At 39.1% G+C, this 25,166-nt stretch overlaps 1 pseudogene; it reads right to left on the reverse strand.

The window, feature by feature from the left end:
* Nucleotides 1–19,133: 19,133 nt before the first annotated feature.
* LOC110583773 lies at nt 19,134–21,050 on the reverse strand (annotated as a pseudogene).
* Nucleotides 21,051–25,166: the final 4,116 nt, after the last annotated feature.

Here is a 25,166-nt window from a genome sequence, read left to right on the forward strand (position 1 = left end):
GACATTGCCTCTACCTCAGAAGTGACAAAGCAGGCAGAGATAAGCACAGACTTAGAAGCTAACAATTGTGTTACCAATGAGAATACCTAGCTAAGCTCTCCTCTGAGAACATCAGGGTTTAGGTTTCCTCAGAGTGTTCTCCATGACCCAGGGAGGCAACAAATTTTACTTTTTGTAGAGGGTGCAGTTAGGTCATTTCACCAGAACAAAGGTGACAACAATGAGTAGTCAAGTTTTACCACTTTTGAGACTGAAAAGCTCTCTAGCTCTGAAATAGTCTCTTTCTGAGATTCTTTAGTTGCCTGCCAACCCTCCCCCTAATCTTTTAAAAATCTTATAAGTTCTGGGCATCCTGTTGAAATAACCACATTTAAAGATTAGAAGACTGAGATTCAGAGAGGCTTAATATCTTCCTCAAAATCAGCCAGGACATGGGCCCAAATCTTAAGATATAAATTCTAGACAGTCTCTATCATAGAACACTGTAAAATTAAGCTACTAAAAACTCACAAAGAATTGAGAGACATTCCTTAACAAGGCCCCAAGGTTCAACATGCCTGAATGTATTTTTTTCTGTGGAAGAGAAACTAGCCCCAATTCTCCATGCAAGTATAGCTGGAAAAATAAATACTGATCTAGTTTGTTCTTATAGTTCTGAATTCTAGATCTTAGAGCTTAGAGTCATAAGCAAATTTTAGACATTATTTAGTCCGAATCCATTGTAAATTTTAAGGATAAGGGAAAACTCAGAACAGCCTTATTTAAAACAGAGAAGTGCCTTTAGATATAATGCTATTTTCACAGACACATTATTGATAAGTGAATCTATTGAGACAAAAATAATATTAGAATAAGATATCTTTGGGGGTGCCTGAGTGCCTCAGGCGGTTAAGCGTTGTCTGCCTTTGGCTCAGGTCATGATTCCAGGGTATTGGGATTAAGCCCACATCAGGCTCCCTGCTGAGTGGAGAGTCTGCTTCTCCTTTTCCCTCTGCCCCTCCCCAACCTGCTCATGCTCTCTCTCAAATAAATGAAATCTTAAAAAAAAAAGAATTAAAGAAAAGAATATCTTTGAGGCAACAATTGGTCATCTTTATGTTAAAATACCAGTTTGAAATATATTTTAGGATGAAGGTAGAGAAAAAAAGCTATTTTACAAAGATTATGAAAGTACAATGAAAGTTTTGGCTTTCATACAAGGTTTGAGTTTGTTTTGTAGATTCTTCCTCATAATTAGATTTAGAGTTTAGATTGTCTCATGTGACTCTCTTACAAAAACAGAAGTTTTAGCCAAGCACTGACATGCAAAATAAAAACAAAAAACTTTTCCCTTTAGGGTCTAGCCTAGCTATAGTTTTAGCTGGAAGTTCAGTAATGCATCTACACATACACAGTAATTAAATCTAGCTTCTAACAAACTTGAAGTTAAATTTTAATGACCTATTATAGCTGGCTAATAAATTGTATGTAAATGAGTCATGGATGGAGACCTTAGTTTATATAAAATGTCACAAAACAGCACTGATTGATACACTGCAAAGAAAAGAGGCCTGGAGATCTGTGTTCTAGATCTAACTCTGCCACCATAGATCGATCCTTAGCCAAATCAGTTAGCTTCTCTGAGCCTCAGCTTCCTCATTGGTAAAATATGGTGGTTATACTCAGTAATCGTAACTAATGGGTATAGAGTGCTTAAGTCCCTAAAACTCCTTTCTGTGCATGGTTTAACTTAATTCTTACAATTCCATGAAGGAAGAAGGATAGGTACTGTTACCTGTATTATACAAATGAAAAAACTGAAGCTCATGAAGGCTAAAACATACAAACAAAGACATAGAGTTTATAAACGGTGGAGCTAGGATTCAGATGCAGCTGTTTGCACACAGTTCTGTGTAGGTAGACAACCATGCCTATCACCTCTAAAAGTCCGATATAATAAAGCCATGTTTAGTCATTACTCAGTTATAACCAGACTTTTAAAGGACCTTAAACACTATTCAACAGGTACAACACGTTCTCTAGCCTGCAGGACTGAATGCTCTTATGATTCCACTGTAGGAGGATCCAATTAAGTGCTAAGTTAATAGCCAACTTTATAGCCAAGCTAATAGAAAAGCCACATTACACTGGCTCTGTCTTGCTAGACCAGCCACTTTGAAGACTTCGTGCTGATTTATGTCCCTTGATAGTTGTTGGAATCTCAAGACTACTGAAAAAAAAAAAAAAATGCATTCTCCCATTACCCTGTTACTAAAATGTGTTAAGTTACAATAGTAGCCAGAACATTTGTGGGTAAACAATGTAGAATATTCAGCTAGTTTAAGAAATGATGCTGGTTATGTGTCTTCCAGCTCTTTCCTCAGATATATGACCCCAGGCATTTGCTAAATCCTAAGAAGCCATTATTTCAGCAGCTCTTGGTTTCCACTTGAAGTCAAGCCAAATATTATATTTGCATGCCATACATTTGTATTTTTCAAAGGGCTTTCACATTGGCTACTTCATTTTATCCTTACACATTGCTAATGTGTAGGCTGAAGTTTTTCTCTGTGGTCTCTAAGACAGCTAATTATTTATTTATTTAGTCTCTGATTTTTTTACTGCTTTTAACCCACCAGGACATTACTAATGTTAAAGAATGAATACAATAGGAGGTCACAGAACCTCCATGAAAATAACAGAATGAACAATAAAAGTGTGCTAATCCCACCCGAAGTTAGTAGTGCTTGTAACCAAGGAAACAACAATAATATAATAGAGCACTATGTTTCAAAAGTTGTAAATCACCCTAAAAAATATACCTAGGTTCAGTAAACAAATTTGCAAATTTGAAAGGATAGCAAAAAATTGGTAGGAATTGGCAAAAATATCTTTGTAGCAGAAATGCCAAAACACTTAAGGATTCTGAGGGAGGACAGAATAATACTAATCATTTTAAAAACATAAAATAGGAAATAATTGAACACAACTTTACCAAAACCCATGGATGTTCAACATAAGAGAAGAGAATGTGGAGTAAGGTTAATGGGTGTTATGGTATAATCAATGGTCCTTTTTATAATAGACTTTTTTAAAAAAAGATTTTATTTATTTGTCAGAGAGAGAGAGGCAGGCAGAGGGAAAAGCAGGCTCCCCGCTGAGCAAGGAGCCTGATGCAGGCCTCGATCTCATGACTCCGAGATCCCGAGATTCCAACCTGAGCTGAAATCAAGAGTCAGACACGTAACCGAATGAGCCACCCAGGTGCCTCAGTTTTCCTTTTTATAAAGAAGAAACAGGGGTGCCTGGGTGTCTCAGTCAGTTAAGCATCTGCCTTCTGCTCAGGTCATGATCCCAGGGCCCTGGGATCAAGCCCCACATCGGGCTCCCTGCTCAGCGGGGCCTGCTTCTCGTCTCTCTCTGCTGCTCGCCCTGCTTGTGTTCTATCCCTCTCTCTATCAAATAAATAAGTAAAGTCTTTTTAAAAAAAGAAGAAGAAACATATGCTACTATGTACTTTGGAAAAAATACCTGGAGACATATACACCACTTTATTAGCAGCAATTGCCAAGGAGAGACTACTTATTTGTATGGATTTGATCTAATCTGACACAGAAGTTCTAAATGTTCTTGAAATACGTGTGAGAGTGTTCTCTTTTATAAGACAGTAAGCTTAGTGTCCTTTAAAAATTCCAGCTGGAAAGCTACTGATCCACCTGTAAACTTACTGTCCCTTGAGACATTTTAAGTCAGTGTGTTTCAACCATGGCCCATCAAAATCTGGCTTTGTGTCTCTCATAAAAATCTAATGGATGAGGGAGAAGGAGGAGAGGAGAGAATAAGATCCAGAAGTCACAAGATGGAGGATAAGGTATTGTGGTCAGATTTTTAACTTATCCAGGAACAGAGTGAGTAGCATTTTAAGTCCAATGCCAGTCATAGTGTATTTCAGAATACTCAGGGCCTCCTAACTATTTTTTATCTGAAAAGGCTCCAAGAAAAAGCCTAATTCGGTTTACTGACCCTTTGGGACCATCCTGGCTCTGGGGCTGGAGTTGTTTTCTTCATCTGTCCCCTCTGGGTGCAGTTAAGGGGCCACCTAGTGACTGGGCTGGGAACTGCAGCTTCCCTACAGTGCCCTTCCCCACCCCACTCTACCTCCCCGCTACATACTCTGGGAAGCTTGTCAGTTCAGATGTGGAATGAAAGAAATTAGGCTGGCAAAGTTCTCCCTAGGGGGGACCACCTTAACAACCCACTTTGCAAGTCTGTTTCCTTGTCCAGAATACTCTTTCACGGAGCCTTAAATTCTCACGCTACGTAACAGGATTACCAAGGGAATAAACCGAAATTACATAAACTAGAACATGTAAGTGTAGCTTTAAAAGTTACTGTTATTGTTTTTCTTAGCCAAACCCTTGGAATAGGTCACTGAAGAGTTTTGTTAAGTGTGAGTCTGTCATAAAATCAGAGATGTTAAAGTAGGCAAGACTTGTGAAATCCGTGGTTCAAACCCTTCATTTTAAGAATGAAGAAACAGGCTCAGAAAGGTAAAAAGGAGGGACTTCATGGGGCTGTTCTACTTCCATTCATTTGTTTATTAACAGATATTGTTCACTGTATTTCTACTCAGAGCTAGGTGCTGGGGAAGCAAAGATGGATACGGCACAGGGGCATTGTGTCCAGAGGAGAGCCAGAATTGGAAGCAAGAGAAAATGAATGTGGGAGTGAGGTGGTGGAGTTGTGGAAAGGACCTGCTCATGCTAGACCCACCAGAAACATTGGGTACGCTATAAGACAATGTGCTTTAAAAAGCACACAGAATGGGGGCTCATGATCTCAGGATCCTGAGGTCGAGCCCCCCCGTCAGTGCTCAGCGTGGAGTGTGCTTAAGACTTCCTCTCTCTCTCCCTCTGCCCCTCCCGCCCACACTGTGGGCTCTCTCTCTTTCAAATAAATAAACAAATCTTAAAAAGAAGCACACAGAATAAACAAAATGTGGCATATCCATACAAAGGAATATTTAGATTTAAAAGGGAAGGAAATTCTGACACTTGCTACAACATAGATAAAACTCAAGGACATGAAGCTAAGTGAAATAAGCCAGTCACAAAGGAACAAATAGTGTCTGATTCCACTTATATGAAGTATCTAGTCAGATTCACAGAGACAGAAAGTAGAAGGGTGGTTTCCAAGGGCTGAGGGAGGGGTAGATGGTGAGTTACTGTTTAACGGTAACTGGGTTTCAGTTTGGAAAGATGAAAAAGTTCTGGAGATAGATGGTGGTGATGGTTGCATAACACTGTGAATGTAGTTAATACCACTGGACTGTACACTTAAAACTGGCTAAGATAGTAAATTTTGTTATATATATTTTTTACCACATTAAAAAAATTACATAGAAAGCATCACCTCCCATAAATCAGAATGGCTACCATCAAAAAGACAAGAAAAAACAAGTGTTGGCAAGCTTGTAGAGAAAAGAGAACACTCATGCACTACTGGTGGGAATGTAAATTGGTGCAGCCACTATGGAAAACAGTGTGGAGTTCTTAAAAAAATTACAAGTAGAAATACCATATGAGTTGGTAATTCCACTGCTGAGTATTTACCCAAAGAAAATGAAAACACTAATTTGAAAAGATACATGCACTCCTATGTTTATTGCAGCATTATTTACAATAGCTAAGATATGGAAACAACCTAAGTGTCCATTGAGACATGAATGGATAAAGAAGATGTGGTATATATATACAATGGAATATCATGCAGCCATCAAAAAATGAAATCTTGTCATTTGCAACATGTAGATGGAACTAGAGGGTATTATGCTAAGCAAAATAAGTCAATCAGAGAAAGACAAGTATCATATGATCTCACTGATAGGAGGAATTTGAGAAACAAGACAGAGGATCATAGGGTTAGGGAGGGAAAAATGAAACAAGACGAAACTAGAGAGGGAGACAAAACATAAGAGACTCTTAATCTCAGGAAACAAACTGAGGGTTGCTGGAGTGGAGGGGGTTGGGAGGGATGGGGTGGCTGGGTGATGGACACTGGGGAGGGTATGTACTATGGTGAGCACTGTGAATTGTGTAAGACTGATGAATCACAGACCTGTACCCCTGAAACAAATAATACATATATATTAATAAAAAATTTAAAAAAAGATGTGGTATACATATACAATGAAATATTACTCAGCTATAAAAAAACAATGAAATCTTGCCATTTGCAACAACATGGATAGACCTAGAGGGTATAAAGCTAAATGAAATAAGTCAAACAGAGAAAGACAAATACCGTATAATTTCACTTATTTGTAGAATTGAAACAAGCAAACAAACAAACAATAGAAACAGACTCATAAATACAGAGACCAAACTGGTGGCTGCCACAGGTGGGTAGAGGGATGAACAAAATAGGTGAAGGAGATTAAGAGGTACAAACTTCCAGTTATAAAATAAATAAATCACTAGGATGAAAAGTACAGCATAGGGAATATAGTCAATAGTATTGTACTAACTTTGTATTGTGACAGATTGTAACTACACTTATCATGGTGAGCATTTGAGTAATGTATGGAATTGCTGAGTCACTATGTTGTACACCTGAAACTAATATAACATTGTATGCCAACTATAGTTTGATAAAAAAATAAAATAAAAAAAGTTGCATTTACTGCACACAAAAAAGAAAAGTACACAGAAAGCAATGATAACAAACTAACTACAGTTCCACACAATATGACATGGAACTCTCACAATGTTGAGCAAAGAAAGCCAGACACAAAAGGAGGCAGACTGTCTGCTTTCTATACAATGCATGTGTTAAAAGTCAGGGTCGTGGTCACCTCTGGGGGATGCAGAGACAGGACAGCATGGGCTTCTAGGGATCCGGTAATGCTTCTGTTTCTCAATCCAGGAAGGAACGCTTACTTTGTAAAAATTAATTGCACTGTATACTTATAATTTGTGCAGTTTTCTGTATGTATATTAAAACTCAACCTGTGGCTGTTGTTGGTTTATGGGACATAGACAAACTGAAGAGAAATTGGTAGGATAGTAAAGGGACTTCCTTCATAGGAGGAAAGGTTGAATATTTTCAGGATGGTTAGAGTAGTTTGGAGTCTTCAAATATCTGAAAAAGTGGCATGTGGAAGAAGAAGCCAATTTTGCTTGTTGTACCCAGAGGGGTAGAACTTGGAGGTGATGGGCGGGAGGTAGAGGAAGACAGAATTCAGGTCATTATAAAGGATGCTTCAATTGCAGAGTTAGAATGGGATCTCTCAGGAGATCACACAGTCAAGTGGAATGAGCACCGACTTCCGGGCCAACTGGAATTGGATACGAACCCTGGCTTTGCCACTTTCTCAGAACTACGTCTCTCTATCAAGTCTCAGTTCCACAACTGCAAACTGGGGTTAGTGCTAACTACTTTGATGGGTTACTTTCAGGATTAGTGATAATGTATACAACATGCCTAGAAGAGGCCTTGGCCCACAGGAGGTGCTCAATAAGTGGTAGAAATTATTTTCAGTAGAAAATTAAAGGGAAGGTAGATAATAGCTTGGTAGTGTTTTAGGATATGTATTCAGGTACCAGTCCCTTTCAACCCCAAGAATCTATGATTCTTTGTATCTTTCTTCGTAATATTCTCAAGATCATATAGCTCTTAGGCATCAAGGCTGGCTGTCCTGAGATGGGTCTACTCTTGTGGGCTGCCTTGGGCAGGAGGGTTACTAGCAGTAAGCCACTGTCCACCAGGGCTAATTAGATGATCACATCAGCATTAGGCCCTGAGGGATAGGACCCTGCTCCTCTTAATTCTGAGTGTGTTCTGGAAAAGCTCAAAGAGGAGAAAATCCGGGAAGGTTGTTCAAGTGGTAGGCTATAAACAGGACAGGTTATAGCTTGAGGATACCATGGACTTCGGGGGTGGAGGGTAGATAGAGAATTGTTTTTAAAAAGTGGATTAAAGAAAAAATGTGAAGACAAGCTTAGCCTGCCTCACCATTTTTCAGGGTCCAGTTCTTACTGGTGGTTAAATTAATAAATCATAATGCGTAAATAAGAGATGCCACTTTGAAAACCAGTCTCTTCAGTTGTAGGCAAAAGCAGTGTACATCTGCAAAGGCAAGAAAAACCCGGGTTAGTTAGCACTTTGGGCTGAGTTTTCCCAAAGCCTCTTTCTTACCCTGACTGCAGGCTTCTTCCTGAAGGAAATGACTTGTTGGAGTGGGATTTACTCGAAGCTCCCTGCTGACCTCTGTTGAATATTTCTGCCTCAGATTTACACCCTGGAAACAAGGAGAGTTCCTGTGACCAGAGACCTGCGGAAACAAACAACCTAGAAAAAGTCTCTCTTTGTCTTAGGCATTACACACTTTGGACAGACTGACCATTTGAACTTGTCTATTTTCCACAGCAGCTCAAATGGTATATCTTGGCCCAATCAACTTTCGTGTGAAATGAAAAATAAATAGTATGAATTTAGCTCACTAGAGCTTTGGCCTTAGCCAAATGAAAGAAATACCAGCAGCTTCCTTTTGCAAGTAGCAACTTATTTTAGCATTTTCCCTCTTCAGACTAAAGCCCTTGGTAGAAACCAACATTACAGCCCAAGCTCACACAAAACCCTCAGATTTTAGTCATATGTCTCACAAGGATGTTACATCATTTCTTAGTTTACCGAACGGAAACAATGGCATGCTCAAAATGACTAACTTGAAGAGAGGATAATGAAAGGACTATTTACAAAGGTAAACAGGGTTTGGGGGAAGCAACAAGGGATTGGACAGTATCCCAGGGTGAGTAGCTGCAAGCAAAGGAAAGGGAGTACAGCAGTTACTTACAGCAGTGGTTCTCAAATTTTGTGTGCATCAGAATCTTCTGGAGGGCTTGTTAAAACATAGATTGCTGGGCCTTACCCTGGAGCTTCTGCTTCAGTAGGTTTGGGGTAGGACTAGAGGAACTATTTTTCACACATTCTCTGGTGATGGCAATGCTCCTGGTCTGGGGGAAAACTGTGGAGAAGGCTTGAGCTGTGCCCTTCATAGAGAGGTGCAGCCAACCTGAAGAGACCCAGCAGGGAGAATACTGGGGAATCTGATCCAGGCAGCTGAACCACCCTCTCTCCAATCCCCTCTGTAGCTCCACTTCAATTAAACTCAACTGGCAGCCAACAGGCCAGGGAGCCCATTGATGTTCAGAAAGTTCAGCTTCCAGAACATGGATCAGATTGGAGAGTGGATCTGGAGGAGTAAATGGAAAATATCCAGCTCTTCTACCCCAAAATATCTTCAAATACCTTATCCTCACCATTTTTTCATGCGATCTTGTATTTCTATCGTACTTTCCAGTGTACATATAACATTCATATACATGATGTAATGATTCTCACAGTAATCCGCAGGGTAGGTGGGAATGCTATTTATGCTCATTTACAAATAAGGCAACCGAGGCTCAAAATTGGTGAAGGCTGAAGATCTGATAAGAGCTGGGATTTCAATACAAGTTTTCTAGGTCCTAATTCGGGGCTCTTGCTACCACTTCACACTTTAGACATGAGAGAATCTGGCAGTGATGCTGGTGTCCCCACTCCAGGCTCTTGGGAAGCTGTCCGTTCATCCCTCACTGCCCCATGTGCAAGCCCCTCAAGCTGCACTCTCTTCTGGGAGAGGTGGCCTCCCTTCCTGACTGAGGAGCTCACCCCTTGCTCAAGGGCATATGGTAAATTTAGTCTCCTGCTAGAGTCATTTCTTTGGGTTATTCACTGGTTTTCAAACTTTTCAGAGGCAGGGTTACTCAAAGTCTTGATTTGGAGGCTTTAAAGAAGACAATAAACTGCATCTCTTAACCCCTTTGTGTTCAGAAGCTTTTGAGAAACAGACACACGAATTAGACATACTGAGAGAAAAGTGTTACTTTTGGTGGGAGTGTGGCCAAAGTGGAGGAGCCACACGTCAGGGCTTGCAACCACACTTCCTATTACTCTACCCTAGACTTCTGTGTGTTTGGGACTCAGGGTGGGGATGCACTTGTCTGGTGGGCAGCCTGTTTCCAGGACAAGGCGCAGAAGTAGCTGAGCATGCTCAGTTCCTTCCCCAGTGCCACAGTCAGGTAAGTCAGTCCTTCCTTGGGGAGAACCTGGGGAGGATAAGCAGGAAGGCAAATACTCTTCATAATTTTGAAGAAGTGGAAGTTTCTATTTTATGGACCTGGGAGAGGGAGAAAATGGCTTCCCCCAGTAATGATGCCCTTTAAGAATCTTGCTCTTAGCACTATGTAAGAACAACTGATGTAATAAATTCTGTCATATAATCTAGGTACTGTATTTTTTAAAGACTTGACTCTCATTAGTACATTAGTATGGCCTCAGGCCTCAACATACTCTCACTTCTTTGGTATGCCACTTTTGTTTCCTTTAACTAGATTCATTTCTGATCCCTTGATCATTTTCTACAATGCTCTGGACCAGAGCCTGCTTGAATACTGAGAAAGTTCCCATGGTTTCCTTCTGAGAAGATCCCTGCTTTTCAAATCTAGAGCCTCTCTCTCTTTCTTGTCCAGGTAGGGTAGACTATTGGGAAAAGTTCTTACAGAGATTTCCTGGGAACTGGAGTTTTAAAACAAGTGCCTTTGGGAAAATATTCTTCAACTACCGAAGGAGCTCTGTTTTTGCCTCGACTTATTTCTTAAGTTCTTTGGGGAAAAGAAAGTATTACAGGTCAAATCTTTTTATAAGTAAGTGCCACTGGACTGTCCAAATGTGTGGTATGGATTAGAATTTTGTTTCATTGACTATGACCTGAATTAGGTGAGATCTAAGCTGGGCTGTGGAGGACTCTCTTAAATAGAGGTTTTCATTGCAAAGGTACTTGTAGAGGAATTTACCTGGTAAATACCAGATCTCTTCTAGCTAATGTTTTTACCAGACTGATCCTGCCTGGGGAGCAGGAGTGGGAAAACACTGTGGACACAGTCTGCTGGCTAGTGGTCAAGGCAGAGGAAAGAAAACACAGGGAAAGGTCTGTGTGAAATATGAATCTGAGTCACGGAGGGAGAGGAAGAAAATAGCATGTGTCATTCTGAAAAAGCTCCTCTTAGGGCAGTTTCTTTTGGCTGTAATCACTGCCTCTCCCCTGGAGAGAGGTCACAGGGCCTCTCTTGGCTCTTCCTGCCACATTTTCAGACTTAAAAGGAAGCCACCTTCAGGCAAATTCCCTCTCCCTCCCTCTTCGTAAGAAAATAAAAGAAAATTGAGAGTCCTGGTCTCTGAAGAACCTGGGTCAGGTTTTCAATGAACTCAGGAGAAGGCCCTGCCTTCAGGGGTTGGAAAGGTCTGCAGTCACACTGAGATTTGCTCCTCTGGTGCCCCCTTGAGTATGAGGGTGGAACTGTGTTCTTTAAAGTTGCCTAAATCCCCACCATTGCAGTCCCCAGAACTCTACCCAGTATGTCTCCTTTTCTAGGCCTTGCCTCTCAGCCTGGAGAGTTTCCTGAACAATTTCTGGTCATTCCCAAGCCTTCTCTCTTGAACTTTTTTTTTTGGTCACTCCCTATAGGCCCTCATTAAGGTATTAATTTTTTGAAACAGATGCGTTTCTCTTTCCATTTCTGCATGCATCTCTGGTCACTAAGTCCCAGAAAGATCCTGTAGCAAACTGTCCATCAGTAACGGACAAGCATTTCTGAAATTCATTTCACAATTTTACAGTTTTATTGAAATATAGTTTACATACCATACAATTCACCCATTGTAAGCATACAGCTGATGGTTTTTAGTAAACTTCTAGTGCTGTGCAACCAGTTACTATCTAGATTTAGACATGTCCAAAACCCCATAAGCTTCCTTAATAATATTTGCAGTCTATCCTCAGTTTCACCTCCAATTTCAGGCAACTATTGATCTGATTTCTGTCTCCAAAGATTTATCTTTCCTGGTCATATCATATATATGGAATCATACAATATGTCGTTTTTTTAAACTATCTTCTTTCACTTGGCACACTGTTTTCAAGGTTCATACATGTTGTAGTATGTATCAGTGCTTCATTCCTTTTTGTAGCTGAAAATAGTCCATTACATGGACATACGACTTTGTTTATCCACTCATCAGTTGATGGACATCTGGGTTGTTTCCAGCTTTTGGTTACTATGAATAACCAAATTGCTGTGAACATTTATGTACAGGTCTTTGTGTGAACATAAATTTTCATTTCTCTTGGGTAAATACCTAGTAGTAGAATTTCTAGGTCATATGGCAAATTTGTTTAGCTTTTTAAAAAACTACCAAGCTGTTTTACAATGTGGCTTTTCCACTTTACATTCCTACCAGCAATATATAAAGATTTCCCCACATGCTCTTCAACACTTGGTATTATTGTCTGTCCTTTTAATTATAGCCCTAGTGTGTGTGTAATGCTATCTTATTGTGGTTTTAATTTGAATTCCTCTAGTGACTAACAATGTTGACTATCTTTTCAAGTGCTTTTTTAGCCATTCATATATCCTCTTTGGTGAAATGTGCATTTCCTCATTTTTTAATTGGATTATTAGTCTTCTCAAACTAAGTTATAAGAGTTCTTTGTGTATTTTGGATGGAACTCCTTTACCAGATATATAATTTGTAAATATTTTTTTTAAGATTTTATTTATTTATTAGAGAGAGAGAGAGAATTAGAGAGAGAGAGAGCGCACATGAGAAGGGGGAGGGTCAGAAGGAGAAGTAGACTCCCTGCAGAGCAGGGAGCCCGATGCGGGACTTGATCCAGGGACTCCAGGATCATGACCTGAGCCGAAGGCAGTTGCTTAACCAACTGAGCCACCCAGGTGCCCTGTAAATATTTTCTTGTAGTCTATGTATTATCTTTTGAACTTATTAAGAGTTTCTTTTGAAGCCCAAAAGTTGTCACTTTGATGAAGTCCAATTTATCAATTTTGTTTTGTGGATTGCACGTCATATTCAAGAACTCTGCCTAGCCCAAGGTCATGAAGAATTTATCCTATGTTTTCTTCTATAACTTTTATAGTTTTACATTTACATTTAGATCTAAGATCCATTTTGAGTTAATTTTTGGGTATGCTGTGAGGTAAAGGTCTAATTAAATTTTTTTTTTGTATATGGAGATCAAATTGTCCCAGCATCATTTGTTGAAGACTGTCCTTTCTCCATTGAACTGTCTTGGCTACTTCATTGAAAATCAATTGGGCATAGGGGTGCTTGGGTGGCACAGTTGGTTAAGTGTCAGACTCTTGGTTTCGGCTCAGGTCATGATCTCAGGGTGGTGAGATCGACTCCCATGCCGGGCTATGAACTCAATGCGGAATCTGCTTAAGTTTTTCTCTCCCTCTGCCCTCCCCACCCATGCTCTCTCTCTTAAATAAATACATCTTTAAAAAAATCAATTGACCATAAATGTAAGAATTTATTTCTGACTCTCAATCCTGTTCCATTAATACATATGTTCCATAATATATATTGCCTGTTTTTACACCAATATCACACTGTCTTGATTACTGTAGGTTTATAGTAAGTTTTGAAATTGGCTATTGTAAGTCATCCAGCTTTGTTGTTCTTTTTTATTTTTTTTATTTTTATTTTTTAAGATTTTATTTATTTGACAGAGAGAGAGAGAGAGAGCAAGGGCAGGAACACAAGCAGGAGGAGTGGGAGAGGGAGAAGCAGGCTTCCCGATGAGCAGGGAGCCCGATGCGGGGCTCAATCCCAGGACTCCGGGATTATGACCTGAGCCGAAGGCAGACGCTTAACGACTGAGCCACCCAGGCGCCCCTTTGTTGTTCTTTTTTAAAAATTGTTTTGGATATTCTATATAAAATTTAAGACCAGCTTGCTGTTTGCACCAAAGGCTGTAGAAGTTTTGCATAGAATCTATATATCAGTTTAGGGAGAATTACAATTTTAACAATATTGATTCTTTCTAATCCATGAACATGGAATCCATTCACTTCGATCACAAAATTGAAGGGAGAAATACAGCGCCACAATAATAGTTGGAGACTTCAATATCCACTTTCCAAAATGGATAGAAATCAGAAAGAAGATGAATAATGAAATAGAGGTCTTGAACAACACTATACACCAATTAGAACTAACAGACATATACAGGACACTCTACCCAACAACAGCAGAATATACGTTCTTCTCAAATGCAGATGAAATAGTCTCTAGGACAGAGTATATATTAGGCCACAACACAAATCTTAATACATTTAAAAAGGTTGAAATTACACACACATGCAAAGTATCTTTTCTGATCACAATGGAATGAAACTAGGAATCAGTAACAGAAGGAAAACCAGAAATAGGTAGGAAATTAAACAACATACTCTTAAACAACCGATAGGTCACAGAAGAAGTCACAAAGGAGATTAAAAAATATCTCGAGATAAATAAAAATAAAAACACAACATATCAAAACTTCTCAGATGCAGCAAAATAGTTCTAAGAGGGAAATTTATAACTGTAAACACATACATTAAAGAAGAAAAAGGATTTCAAATCAATAATCTAACTGTAAATATTAAGGGCCTAGAAAAAGAAAACTAAACCCAAAGCTAACAGAAGAAAGGAAATAATAAAGATTTGAGCAGCGACAGATGCAATGAGGAATAGAAAAATAATAGAGGAAGAACACCTGGCTGGCTCAGTTGGTAGAGCATGCAACTCTTAATCTCAGGATTGTGAGTTTGAGCCCCATGTTGGGTGTAGGGATTACTTAAAAAAAAAAAATCTTAAAAAAAAAGAAAAAGAATAGAGATATCAACAAAACTAAAATTTATTCTTTAAAAAGATTAACAAACAAAATTGACAAATCTTTAACTGGATTAAGAAAAAAAGAGAGAAGACCTAAATGAAATCAGAAATGAAAAAAGGGACATTACAACTGATACCACAATTAAAAGGAATTATAGCAGCCCCCCCCCCCCCCGCCCCATCTGTGGTTTCCCTTCCTGCAGTTTCAGGTACCTGTGGTTAACTGTTATCCAGAAACAGATGATCCTTCTTCTGACATAGCATCAGAAAGTCAGTGGTAGCGTGATGCTACATCACAGTATCTACGTTATTCACCTCACTTCATCCCATCATATAGGCATTTTATCACCTCACATCATCACAAGATGAAGAAGGGTGAGTACAGACAATATTTTGAGAGACAGAGGGAGAGAGACCACATTCACAAAACTTTTATTACAGTATATTGTTTTAATTGTCCTATTTTATTATTAGTTATTGCAGTTAAATTCTTTTTATTTATTTATTTATTCTAAAGATTTTATTTATTCGAGACACAGAGATACAGAGAGAGAGAGAGCATGAGGAGGGGGAGAAGCAGAGGGAGAGGGAGAAGCAGGTTCCCTGCTGAGCCAGGAGCCCGATATGGGGCTCGATTCCAGGACCCTGGGATCATGACCTGAGCCAAAGGCGGGCGCTTAACCATCTGGGCCACCCAGCGCCCCTGCAGTTAATTTCTTAGTGTGCCCCCAATGCATAAATTCAGCTTGCCATAGATATGCATGTATAGGAAAAAACATATTATATATAGAGTTTGGTACCATCTGTGGTTTGAGGCATCCACTAGGGGTTTTGGAAAGTATCCCCCAGAGATAAGGAGGGGATTGCTGTGTAAAAGAATACTATGAACAACTGTATGCCAATGAATTGGGTACCCAGAAGAAATGGATATATTCCTAATAACACACAATCTACCAAAATTGAATCATGAAGAAATAGAAAATCTGAATAGATCCATAATTAGTAGGGAGACTGAATCAGTAATCCAAAACCTCCCAACAAAGAAAAGCCGAGGACCATATGGCTACACTGTGAATCTACCAAACATTTAAAGAAGAATGAACACCAATCCTCTTCAAACTCTTCCAAAAAACTGAAGAGGAGGGAACACATCTAAATTCTATGAAGCTAGCATTATCCTTATACTAAAGTCAGACAGATACTACAAGAAAACTGCAGACTAACATCCCTTATGAACACTGATGCAAAAATCTTCAACAAAATACTATCAAACAGAATAAAATAGCACATTAAAAGGATTATACACCATGACCAAGTGGGATTTATTTCTGGAATGTAAGGAAAATTCAACACACAAAACTCAATCAGTGCAATACATCACATTAACAAAATGAAGGAAATAGCTCATTCAGATTTATAATATAATTAAGAATATGTTGGATTCACATCTGGCATTTTGCTATTTGTTCTCTATATATCACATCTTTTTCTTTTTTGGTTCTTCTGTTCCTCTTTTATTGTCTTTTGTTATGTTTAATAAATATTTTTTATCTTATTTTAATTCCTATGTTAATTTTTTTTTTTTTTAAGATTTTATTTATTTATTTGAGAGAGAGAATGAGAGAGAGAGAGAGAGAGCATGAGAGGGAGGAGGGTCAGAGGGAGAAGCAGACTCCCTGCCGAGCAGGGAGCCCGATGCGGGACTCGATCCCGGGACTCCAGGATCATGACCTGAGCTGAAGGCAGTCGCTTAACCAACTGAGCCACCCAGGCGCCCCCTATGTTAATTTTTTACTATATTTTTTTGAATTATTTTCTAAGTGGTTCCTCTGGGAACTATAGTATGCATCTTAATGTATCACAATCTGCTTCAGATTAATAATAACTGGAATAATACTAATCCAGTAAAATATAGAAATTTTGCTCCAATGTAGTTCCACTTATTGCTCCTTCATGTTATTATTATCATACATACTACATCTGTACATGTTCTAAACCCATCAATACAGTGTTATGATTTACTTTATACAATCTTTTGTTTTTAAAGGAGTTCTTACCAAAAAAAGAGAGAAATAGTGTTTTATATTTACTCTTACAGTTACCATTTCTTGTGTTCTTCATTTCTTTGTATAGTTTGAGTTAATGTCTGGTGTCATCTCCTATTAGTTTGAAGAAATTTCTCCCCCCACCCTTTTTTTTAAATAAACTTTACACCCAGTGTGGGGCTTGAACTCACATCAAGATCAAGAGTCACATGCTCTACTAACTGAGCCAGCCAGGCACCCCTGAAGAAATTTCTTTAATATTTCTTAGAAGGCAAGTCTACTAACAACAAATTCTTTGATTATCTTGAAATGTCTTTATTTCACTTTCTTTTTTTTAAACAGTAAAAAGAATACAGATCTATTTAAGTTTTACATAACACAGGAGCCTTCATGAGGGAATGAAGACCTTCACTTTGATTTTTAAAGACCAGTTTTGCTAAATATATAATTCTTGATTTTTCAGTTCTGAAAATATTATACCACCATCTTCTGGCTGCCATTGTTTCTGATGAGAAGTCAGCTATTCATTGAATTGGTTTTCCCTTTTAAATGAGAATTGTTTTTCGTTTGTTGTTTCGAATATTTTTCTCTTTGTATTTTTTATCAAATGGGAGAAATCTTCAGCCATTATTTATTTAAGTATTCTAACTACCCTACCCCCTTTTCTCGCTCTTCTTCTGGGACTCCCATTACCTTTATGTTGATATACTTGATGGTATCCCACAGGTCGCTGAGGCTGTTTCTTTTTCTTTTTTTTTTTTTTAAAGATTTTATTTATTTTTGACAGAGAGAGAGAGAGCACAAGCAGGGGGAACAGCAGAGAGAGAGGGAGAAGCAGACTCCCCGCTGGAGCAGGGAGCCCAATGCGGGGCTCGATCACAGAACGCTGAGATCATGACCTGAGCCGAAGGCAGACGCTCAACCGTCTGAGCCACCCAGGCGCCCCTGTTTCTTTTTCTTCATTCTTTTTTCTCTCAATTTTAAAGATTGAATAATTTCTTTTTTTTAAAATTTATTTATTTGAGAGAGAGAATGAAATAGAGAGAGCATGAGAGGGGGGAGGGTCAGAGGGAGAAGCAGACTCCCTGTTGAGCAGGGAGCCTGATGCGGGACTCGATCCTGGGACTCCAGGATCATGACCTGAGCCGAAGACAGTCGCTTAACCAACTGAGCCACCCAGGCGCCCAAAGATTGAATAATTTCTTTTAATCTACCTTCAAGTTCATTGATTACTCTTCTGCCATCTCAAATTTGTTGTTGAACTCAAGTAAATTTTCAACTATTATACTTTTCAACTTCAGAATTTACATTTGGTTCTCTTTTTAAAAATAGATTACATTTCTTTATTATCTATTTGTTAAGTCATTGCTCTCATATATTCTTTTAATTATTTAAACATGATTTCCTTGAGTTCTTTGAATGTATTTATAATAACTGCTTTGAAATCTTTGTCTGCTAAATCCAACATGCGGGCCCACTCAGAGACAGTTTCTATCAACTGCTTTTTTCCCTGAGTATACATCATATTTTCCTGCTTCTCATAATTTTGTTGTTGAAAGCTGGACATTCTATTTTTTTATTATTTTTTTTAAAGTTTTTATTTAAATTCCAGTTAGTTAATATACAGTGCAGTATTAGTTTCAGGTATATAATTTACTGATTCACCACTTCCATACATCATCTGGTGCTCATCACAACAAGTGCACTCCTCAATTGCCATCACCTATGTCACCCATCCCCCCCCCCCACTCCCCTCTGGTAACCATCAGTTTCTTCTCTATAGTTTAGGGTCAGTTTCTTGGTTTGCCTCTCTCTCTCTCTCCCCCCCCGCCCGGTCATTTGTTTTGTTTCTTAAATTACCCATATGAGTGAAATCACATGTATTTGTCTTTTTCTGACTTATTTTGCTTAGCATTATACTCACTAGTTCCATCCATGTCACTGCAAATGGCAAGATTTCATTCTTTTTTATGGCTAAGTAATATCCCATTGTATGTAAATACCACATCTTCTTTATCAATTCATCAGTTGATGGACATTTAGCCTGTTTCCATATTTGGGCTATTGTGGTTGTGCTGCTATAAACACAGAGGTGCATGTATCCCTTCGTAGTAGTATTTTTGTTTTCTTTCGCTAAATACCTAATGGTGCAATTGCTGGGTCATAGGGTAGTTCTATTTTTAACTTTTTGAGGAAACTCCATACTGTTTTTCAGAAAGGCTGCACCAGTTTGCATTCCCACCAACAGTGCAGGAGAGTTCCCCTTTCTTCACATCCTCGCCAATACCTGTTGTTTCTTTTTCTTTTTTTCCATTTGAAAGTAGTTATTGATTAACTGAACAGAGTACAGAAATAATCATGGTAGATACCTGAGTTCATCCTTCTAATAAGCTTATTGATCTGGTCTTCCCTGTTGCCAGCATCTCCACCTTCTACAAAATGGGTGGTCTTTTTCTTCATTTCCCCTCATGGAGAAGATAATTTGAAGGGCCATAAAAAGTTGTTTGCTTCTTTGAAACATTTTCCAACAGAATAGATCTCATGAATCAGATCCTCCATGCAGATGATGCCATATTTACCAATCAATGTGTTATCTGTCAGGGCAATTCACTTCGTGTTGATTTTGCCATAACCACACTTGTAGATCAATTTATTCACTGACTTCAGGTTTGGGTACCCCCATGCTATATATGGTTCCACAATCCTTAGCATGTTAACTGAAGCCTTGTTGAGCTTAACAAAGGTGCCATTGAAGATCTGGCGAAGGTGAAGAAGCTGCAACATCTTTCAAACCTTTGGGCTCACACCACTGATATCTCTGATGCTGATGACAAATGCCAATTTGGTTTCTGCAGGTATGTAGAAGTTGCCAGCTTTTTTTTGCCATCCTCACCATTCAAATCTCAGTTCTGCACATCTACCTATATTCCTTGTGGTAATGGTTAGCTTTTTCATAGATAAGCTTCCTCCTTGCATTTCTTTTGGGCAAACTTCTTTCTTAAGGGTTTCTGGCACAGCAGGAACCTTCTTTTCCCTCTCTTCTCCACCCTCCCTGGTTCCAGCTGGAAAAGAGACCTGCTGTTTCTTGTGTTGTTGATTTTAGCCATTCTGACAGGTGTGAGGTGATATCTCATTGTAGTTTTGATTTGTATTTCCCTGATGCTTAGTGATGTTGAGCATCTTTTCATGTGTATGCTGGACATCTGTATGTCTTCTTTGTAAAAATGTCTATTCATGTCTTCAGGCCATTTTTTAATGGGATTATTCATTTTTTGGGTGTTGAGTTTTATAAGTTCTTTATATATTTTGGATATTAACCCTTTATCACATATGTCATTTACAAATATCTTCTCCTACTTAAAAGGTTGCCTTTTAGTTTTATTGATTATTTCCTTCGTTGTGCAGAAGTTTTTATTTTGATGAAGTCCTGATAGTTTATTTTTTGCTTTTGTTTCCCTTGCCTCAGGAGAGATATCTAGTAAGAAGTTGCTATGGCAGATATCAAAGAGATTACTGCCTGTGTTCTCTCTAGGATTTTAATGGTTTCATGTCTCACATTTAGGTCTTTAATCCATTTTGAATTTATTTTATTTTTTTTAAAGATTTTATTTATTTATTTATTTGACAGAGAGACACAGCGAGAGAGGGAACACAAGCACGGGGAGTGGGAGAGGGAGAAGCAGGCTTCCTGCTGAGCAGAGAGCCCAATGTGGGGCTTGATCCCAGGACCCATGACCTGAGCCAAAGGCAGACGCTTAACGACTGAGCCACTCAGGCGTCCCTTGAATTTATGTTTTGTGTAAGGTGTAAGAAAGTGGTCCAACTTCATTATTTTGCATGTTGCTGTCCAGTTTTCCCAACACCATTTGTTGAGGAGACTGTCTTTCTCCCCATTGCATATTCTTTCCTGTTTTGTTGAAATTAATTGACCATGTAGTTGTAGGTTCATTTCTAGGTTTTCTACTCTGTTCCATTGATCTATGTGCCTATTTTTGTGCTAGTACTGAACTGTTTTGATCATTACAGCTTTATAATATAACTTGAAGTCCAAAATTGTGATGCCTCCAGGAAAGCTGGACATTTTAGATAAAACTCTGTAGCAAATCTGGTTTCTGATTTCTAGCCCCAGTGATAGTTGTTGCTGTTTTTCCCTTTGCTTGTTTTTTTTTTAAACCTGCCTGGACTAAATCTGTGGCTGTCTCCCTCACATTGTGTGCTTACTGATGTCTCTGGCTTTTTAGGGGTCATCCTGTACCTGCATAGCTTAGTGGTTAGTCCAGGATTCATCAGAGGTTGTGCTCAAACACCCAGAGCCAGTAGGACTTCCATTCTCTGCTATTAGATATATGTGTGGTTTGGAGAGAACTTTCACATTTTAGGCAGTTTTCACATCTGCTTAACTTTTACTTTCCAGCAGGACCTGTTATGTTTCCTCTGTGTACATGCAGCCTCTGGTTGGCCAGTGATGGATGGAGAGCCACTATCTATGACTATCTATTTCCTGATCTCTTTTTTATATTACTGGCTAATCCTTGATCAATTGCTTACCCCAATAAGGACTGCAACCTCAGGCCAGGAGATGCCACTGGATTTTTCACATTTGTCTCCATATTAAAAGAGGTTTTCATGACTTGCTCCACCTTGATAGATTACATCACCAATCAAACTTATAGGGCAGTAGGGCATGGAGGAGTAGCCTCTGGGACAAACGACACAGACCATTTTTACCTGATGTGTAGAATTTTTAATAATTGACACTTCTCAATTTGTTGTGTGCATCTGATTGGTTTCTAGAGCACTGAAATGGATATTTTTGATAATTTTGCCTTATACTTGTTTTCCATAGAGAGGATTTGTTTATCTCCTTTCTTCATCAATGTGAGAAGTCTTGCCCTGAAATCCATTTTTATGTTAGATAAAACTGTGTTTATCAAGCAGGTATTTATGAGATACCAGCTTGTTGGTTGGTAAAAAATCTGTTTCATAGGTTGCAAATATTTGGGAAATGTTGAGTTAAACAAAATTAAATGGGGTTCTTTATTATAGGACTTCACAGAGTCATGAATATGCCAAGATACATTGCACATTTGTAAGAGCGGGGCTGTGAGTAGAAAAAAAGTATGCAGCATTTCCCACTTAATTTAGCCACAGAATACCTTTTACAATGAATTTCTTTTAACAAGTTAAGAAACACTGGTAAATGTTAGGACAAATGAACTGCTTAGACTTTAGGACAAATTTAGGGATTAGTTTTAGTGGAGATGGTCATCAATGGGTACTTTATATTCTCACAGATTATTGCCAGTAGTGGGGAACTAATAACCAGATGTTCTTCTAGTGTGTCTTTTTCCTCATAATTCTTTCTCTGATTCTGCTTTAATCCCTGACACTCTCAGCTCCCAAAAATCCCATTTCTGAGGCAAACGCATTTAATCTATCTTGACAGAGAAGGTAGAGTTGGGACCTGGATGGACCTCTGCGTTCCTAGTTCCTTGCTTCCTTCCTAAAAAGGTTTTAATTTTCCTTATGATTATAACAGTAATATATTATCATTTTAAAAAATTCAATAAATACCAAAAAGCATAAAGAAAAATATACAGAGTAATCATAATTCCACCATCCTAGGCAACTACCTTTAACATTTCGGTATTTATGTGTCCAAATATTTTTCTATGTACACCCTTTAAGAAATGTAAAATGAGTGCTTATTAAGTGTCAGGAATTGTGCCAGGTGCTAAGCAAATGGTGGTAAACACTTGATCCCTGCCTTCAAGTTGCATTTAGTCTAGTGGCGAGAAAGACATTAAATAAATCCAGCAAATAATTTTATACTTACAAATTGTGGTAAGTGTGAGATTGACATGTATTTTGTCAAAGACAGACTCAAACCATACATACATTTTTTTTTTTTAAGATTTTTATTTTTTTGACAGATAGAGACATAGAGAGAGAGGGAACACAAGCAGGGGGAGTGGGAGAGGGAGAAGCAGGCTTTCCGCTGAGCCAGGAGCCTGATGCGGGGCTCGATCCCAGGACCCTAGGATCATGACCTGAGCCAAAGGCAGATGCTTAACGACTGAGCCACCCAGGCGCAACACCCCCGCCCTTTTTTTTTATTTAAAGATTTTATTTATTTATTCATGAGAGACAGAGAGAGAGAAAGAGAGAGGCAGAGGGAGAAGCAGGCTCCCAAGAAGCAGGAAGCCCGATGCGGGACTCGATCCCAGGACCCTGAGATCATGACCTGAGCCAAAGGCAGACGCTTAACCATCTGAGCCACTCAGGTGCCCCCCCCCCTTTTTTAAGAGAGAAATCGGGGGAGGCACAGAGGGCGAGGGAGAGAGAGAATCCCAAGCAGGCTCCACACAGGGCTCAATCTCACGACTCTGAGATCATGACCTGAGCTGAAATCAAGAGTCAGACATTTAACCAACTGAGCTATCCAGCACCTCCATACATACATATGTTTTATAACCTGTTTTCTTCACTTACATCAACGTATCATGAATATTTTCCCATGACAATAAATATAGATTCTGCACTAGAATTGAGAATAAGAAAAACATGCTCCTATCCCTGAGGGTTTGGTTCTAACTGGGGAGAGAGACATATAAATAGATCATTTCAATTCAATTTTAGTAGGGGTTGTATAAGGTACAAACATGGGGCAGGGAAGGCTTCATAGGGGAAGTGACTGCCTGAGTTCTGTTTTAAAGGATAAATAGAAATTTTCTAGTTAAGAGTGGAAGAATATACCAGGCAGTCAGCATGTGCAAAAACATGAAAGTTAAAAGCGTGGCATAATTAGAGAACCGTTGGCAGCTTGATATTGCTAAAACAAAAAAATGCTAACCTAAGCTTAGTAGGATAGAATGCCAGAGAGGCAGGCAATGGGAAAGGTACCAAGGCCTATGTCCCCTGGTAAGGAGTTCGCATTTATCCACTTGACTATTTTGAACTGAGAATAACATGATCAGATTTCTGAGATAGAAAGCTCTCTCTGAAGGGTTGGCTGAAAAGAGAAGAAATTGGTGATAGTGGGTGATAATTAGATTTTCACAATAATCCAGGACAGAGACGGTGGCAAGGGAAACAGAGCAATTGGAGATGTATTAACCATGTTATTAGGGGTAAATGGAAGCAAATTAGCTGGAGTAGGAAATCAGAATTATTGGTGAGAGCTGACAAGAGCTTCACAGGTAAAACATGACCAAATGCTAAACTCAAGAGCAAAGGGATGAAGAAAGCTAACTGGAGTTTAGAAGTTGAGGGACTTAGGAATAGGAATAGCATAGACTAGACTCCCCTGGAGCCTAGGGGAGAGTCTGGCTGAGGACACAGGTGAGATCTGGAGCCATGGATATTTGTATGTCCTTGGAACTCCCCTTTCACATGGTTGCCAGACGCATTCCCTGGACAGCATGACAACCTTGCAGTAAGTGAGCATGAACAACTGTTGTTTGTCTTTAATAGTCCCATCAAGTGAAGGCACAAATTTTTTGGGAAAATGTTCTATGAAAGAATGATTCCCTAGAGATACATCTTGAGAAGAAGTGGGCTGAATTCTCTGTGGTCACGCGGTAGAATCTAAGACTTTTGGAGTGAAAGCTAACATGTATGTATGATATATTTCTGAAGAAATAAGATTGTAGCAGTTGTTTCTAGGGAAGGGAAGTGGGCAGCTGGGAGACAGGAAGAGAGGAAGATTTTTCTCAGTACCTTTTATACGTTTTGAGTTTTTTTTTTTTTTTTTTTTTTTAAAGATTTTATTTATTTATTTGACAGAGAGAGACACAGCGAGAGAGGGAACACAAGCAAGGGGAATGGGAGAGGGAGAAGCAGGCTTCCCGCGGAGCAGGGAGCCCGATGCGGGACTCGATCCCAGGACCCTGGGATCATGACCTGAGCCGAAGGCAGTCGCTTAACCAACTGAGCCACCCAGGCGCCCCGTTTTGAGTTTTGAATGAAGAGAATTTAACATCCATTCAAAATAAAAGTTTTTAAAAAGGAAGCTGAGGAAATGCAGAAGAAAAACATTACCTTTTCACAAATCTGTATATATTTCCAAGTGACACAGTCCTGCTTGGAAAGTGGTGGGGCTGCTGATATTCATGTGAGGAATAAATTAGTTTGACCCACTGCAGTCTTAGGACCACCGTACCTTCTTAAAATGTACTGAGACATTTCTCTGCCCTATTTTCACCTCAATGAGAGCCACCTTCCTCCCTGACTGGAAGAAGAGAGGAAATCCACTTCTAGAGGGTTTAATTTAATAGGTTCAATCCCGTCATTCTGAGTGAAATTACCTGGGATAAAGGTGGAGATGGGAAAAGGAGAACGAAGAGCCCATATTTAGAGAAAAAA

The sequence above is a fragment of the Neomonachus schauinslandi genome, chromosome 9 (assembly GCF_002201575.2).
Source record: "Neomonachus schauinslandi chromosome 9, ASM220157v2, whole genome shotgun sequence".
NCBI lineage: Eukaryota > Metazoa > Chordata > Mammalia > Carnivora > Phocidae > Neomonachus > Neomonachus schauinslandi.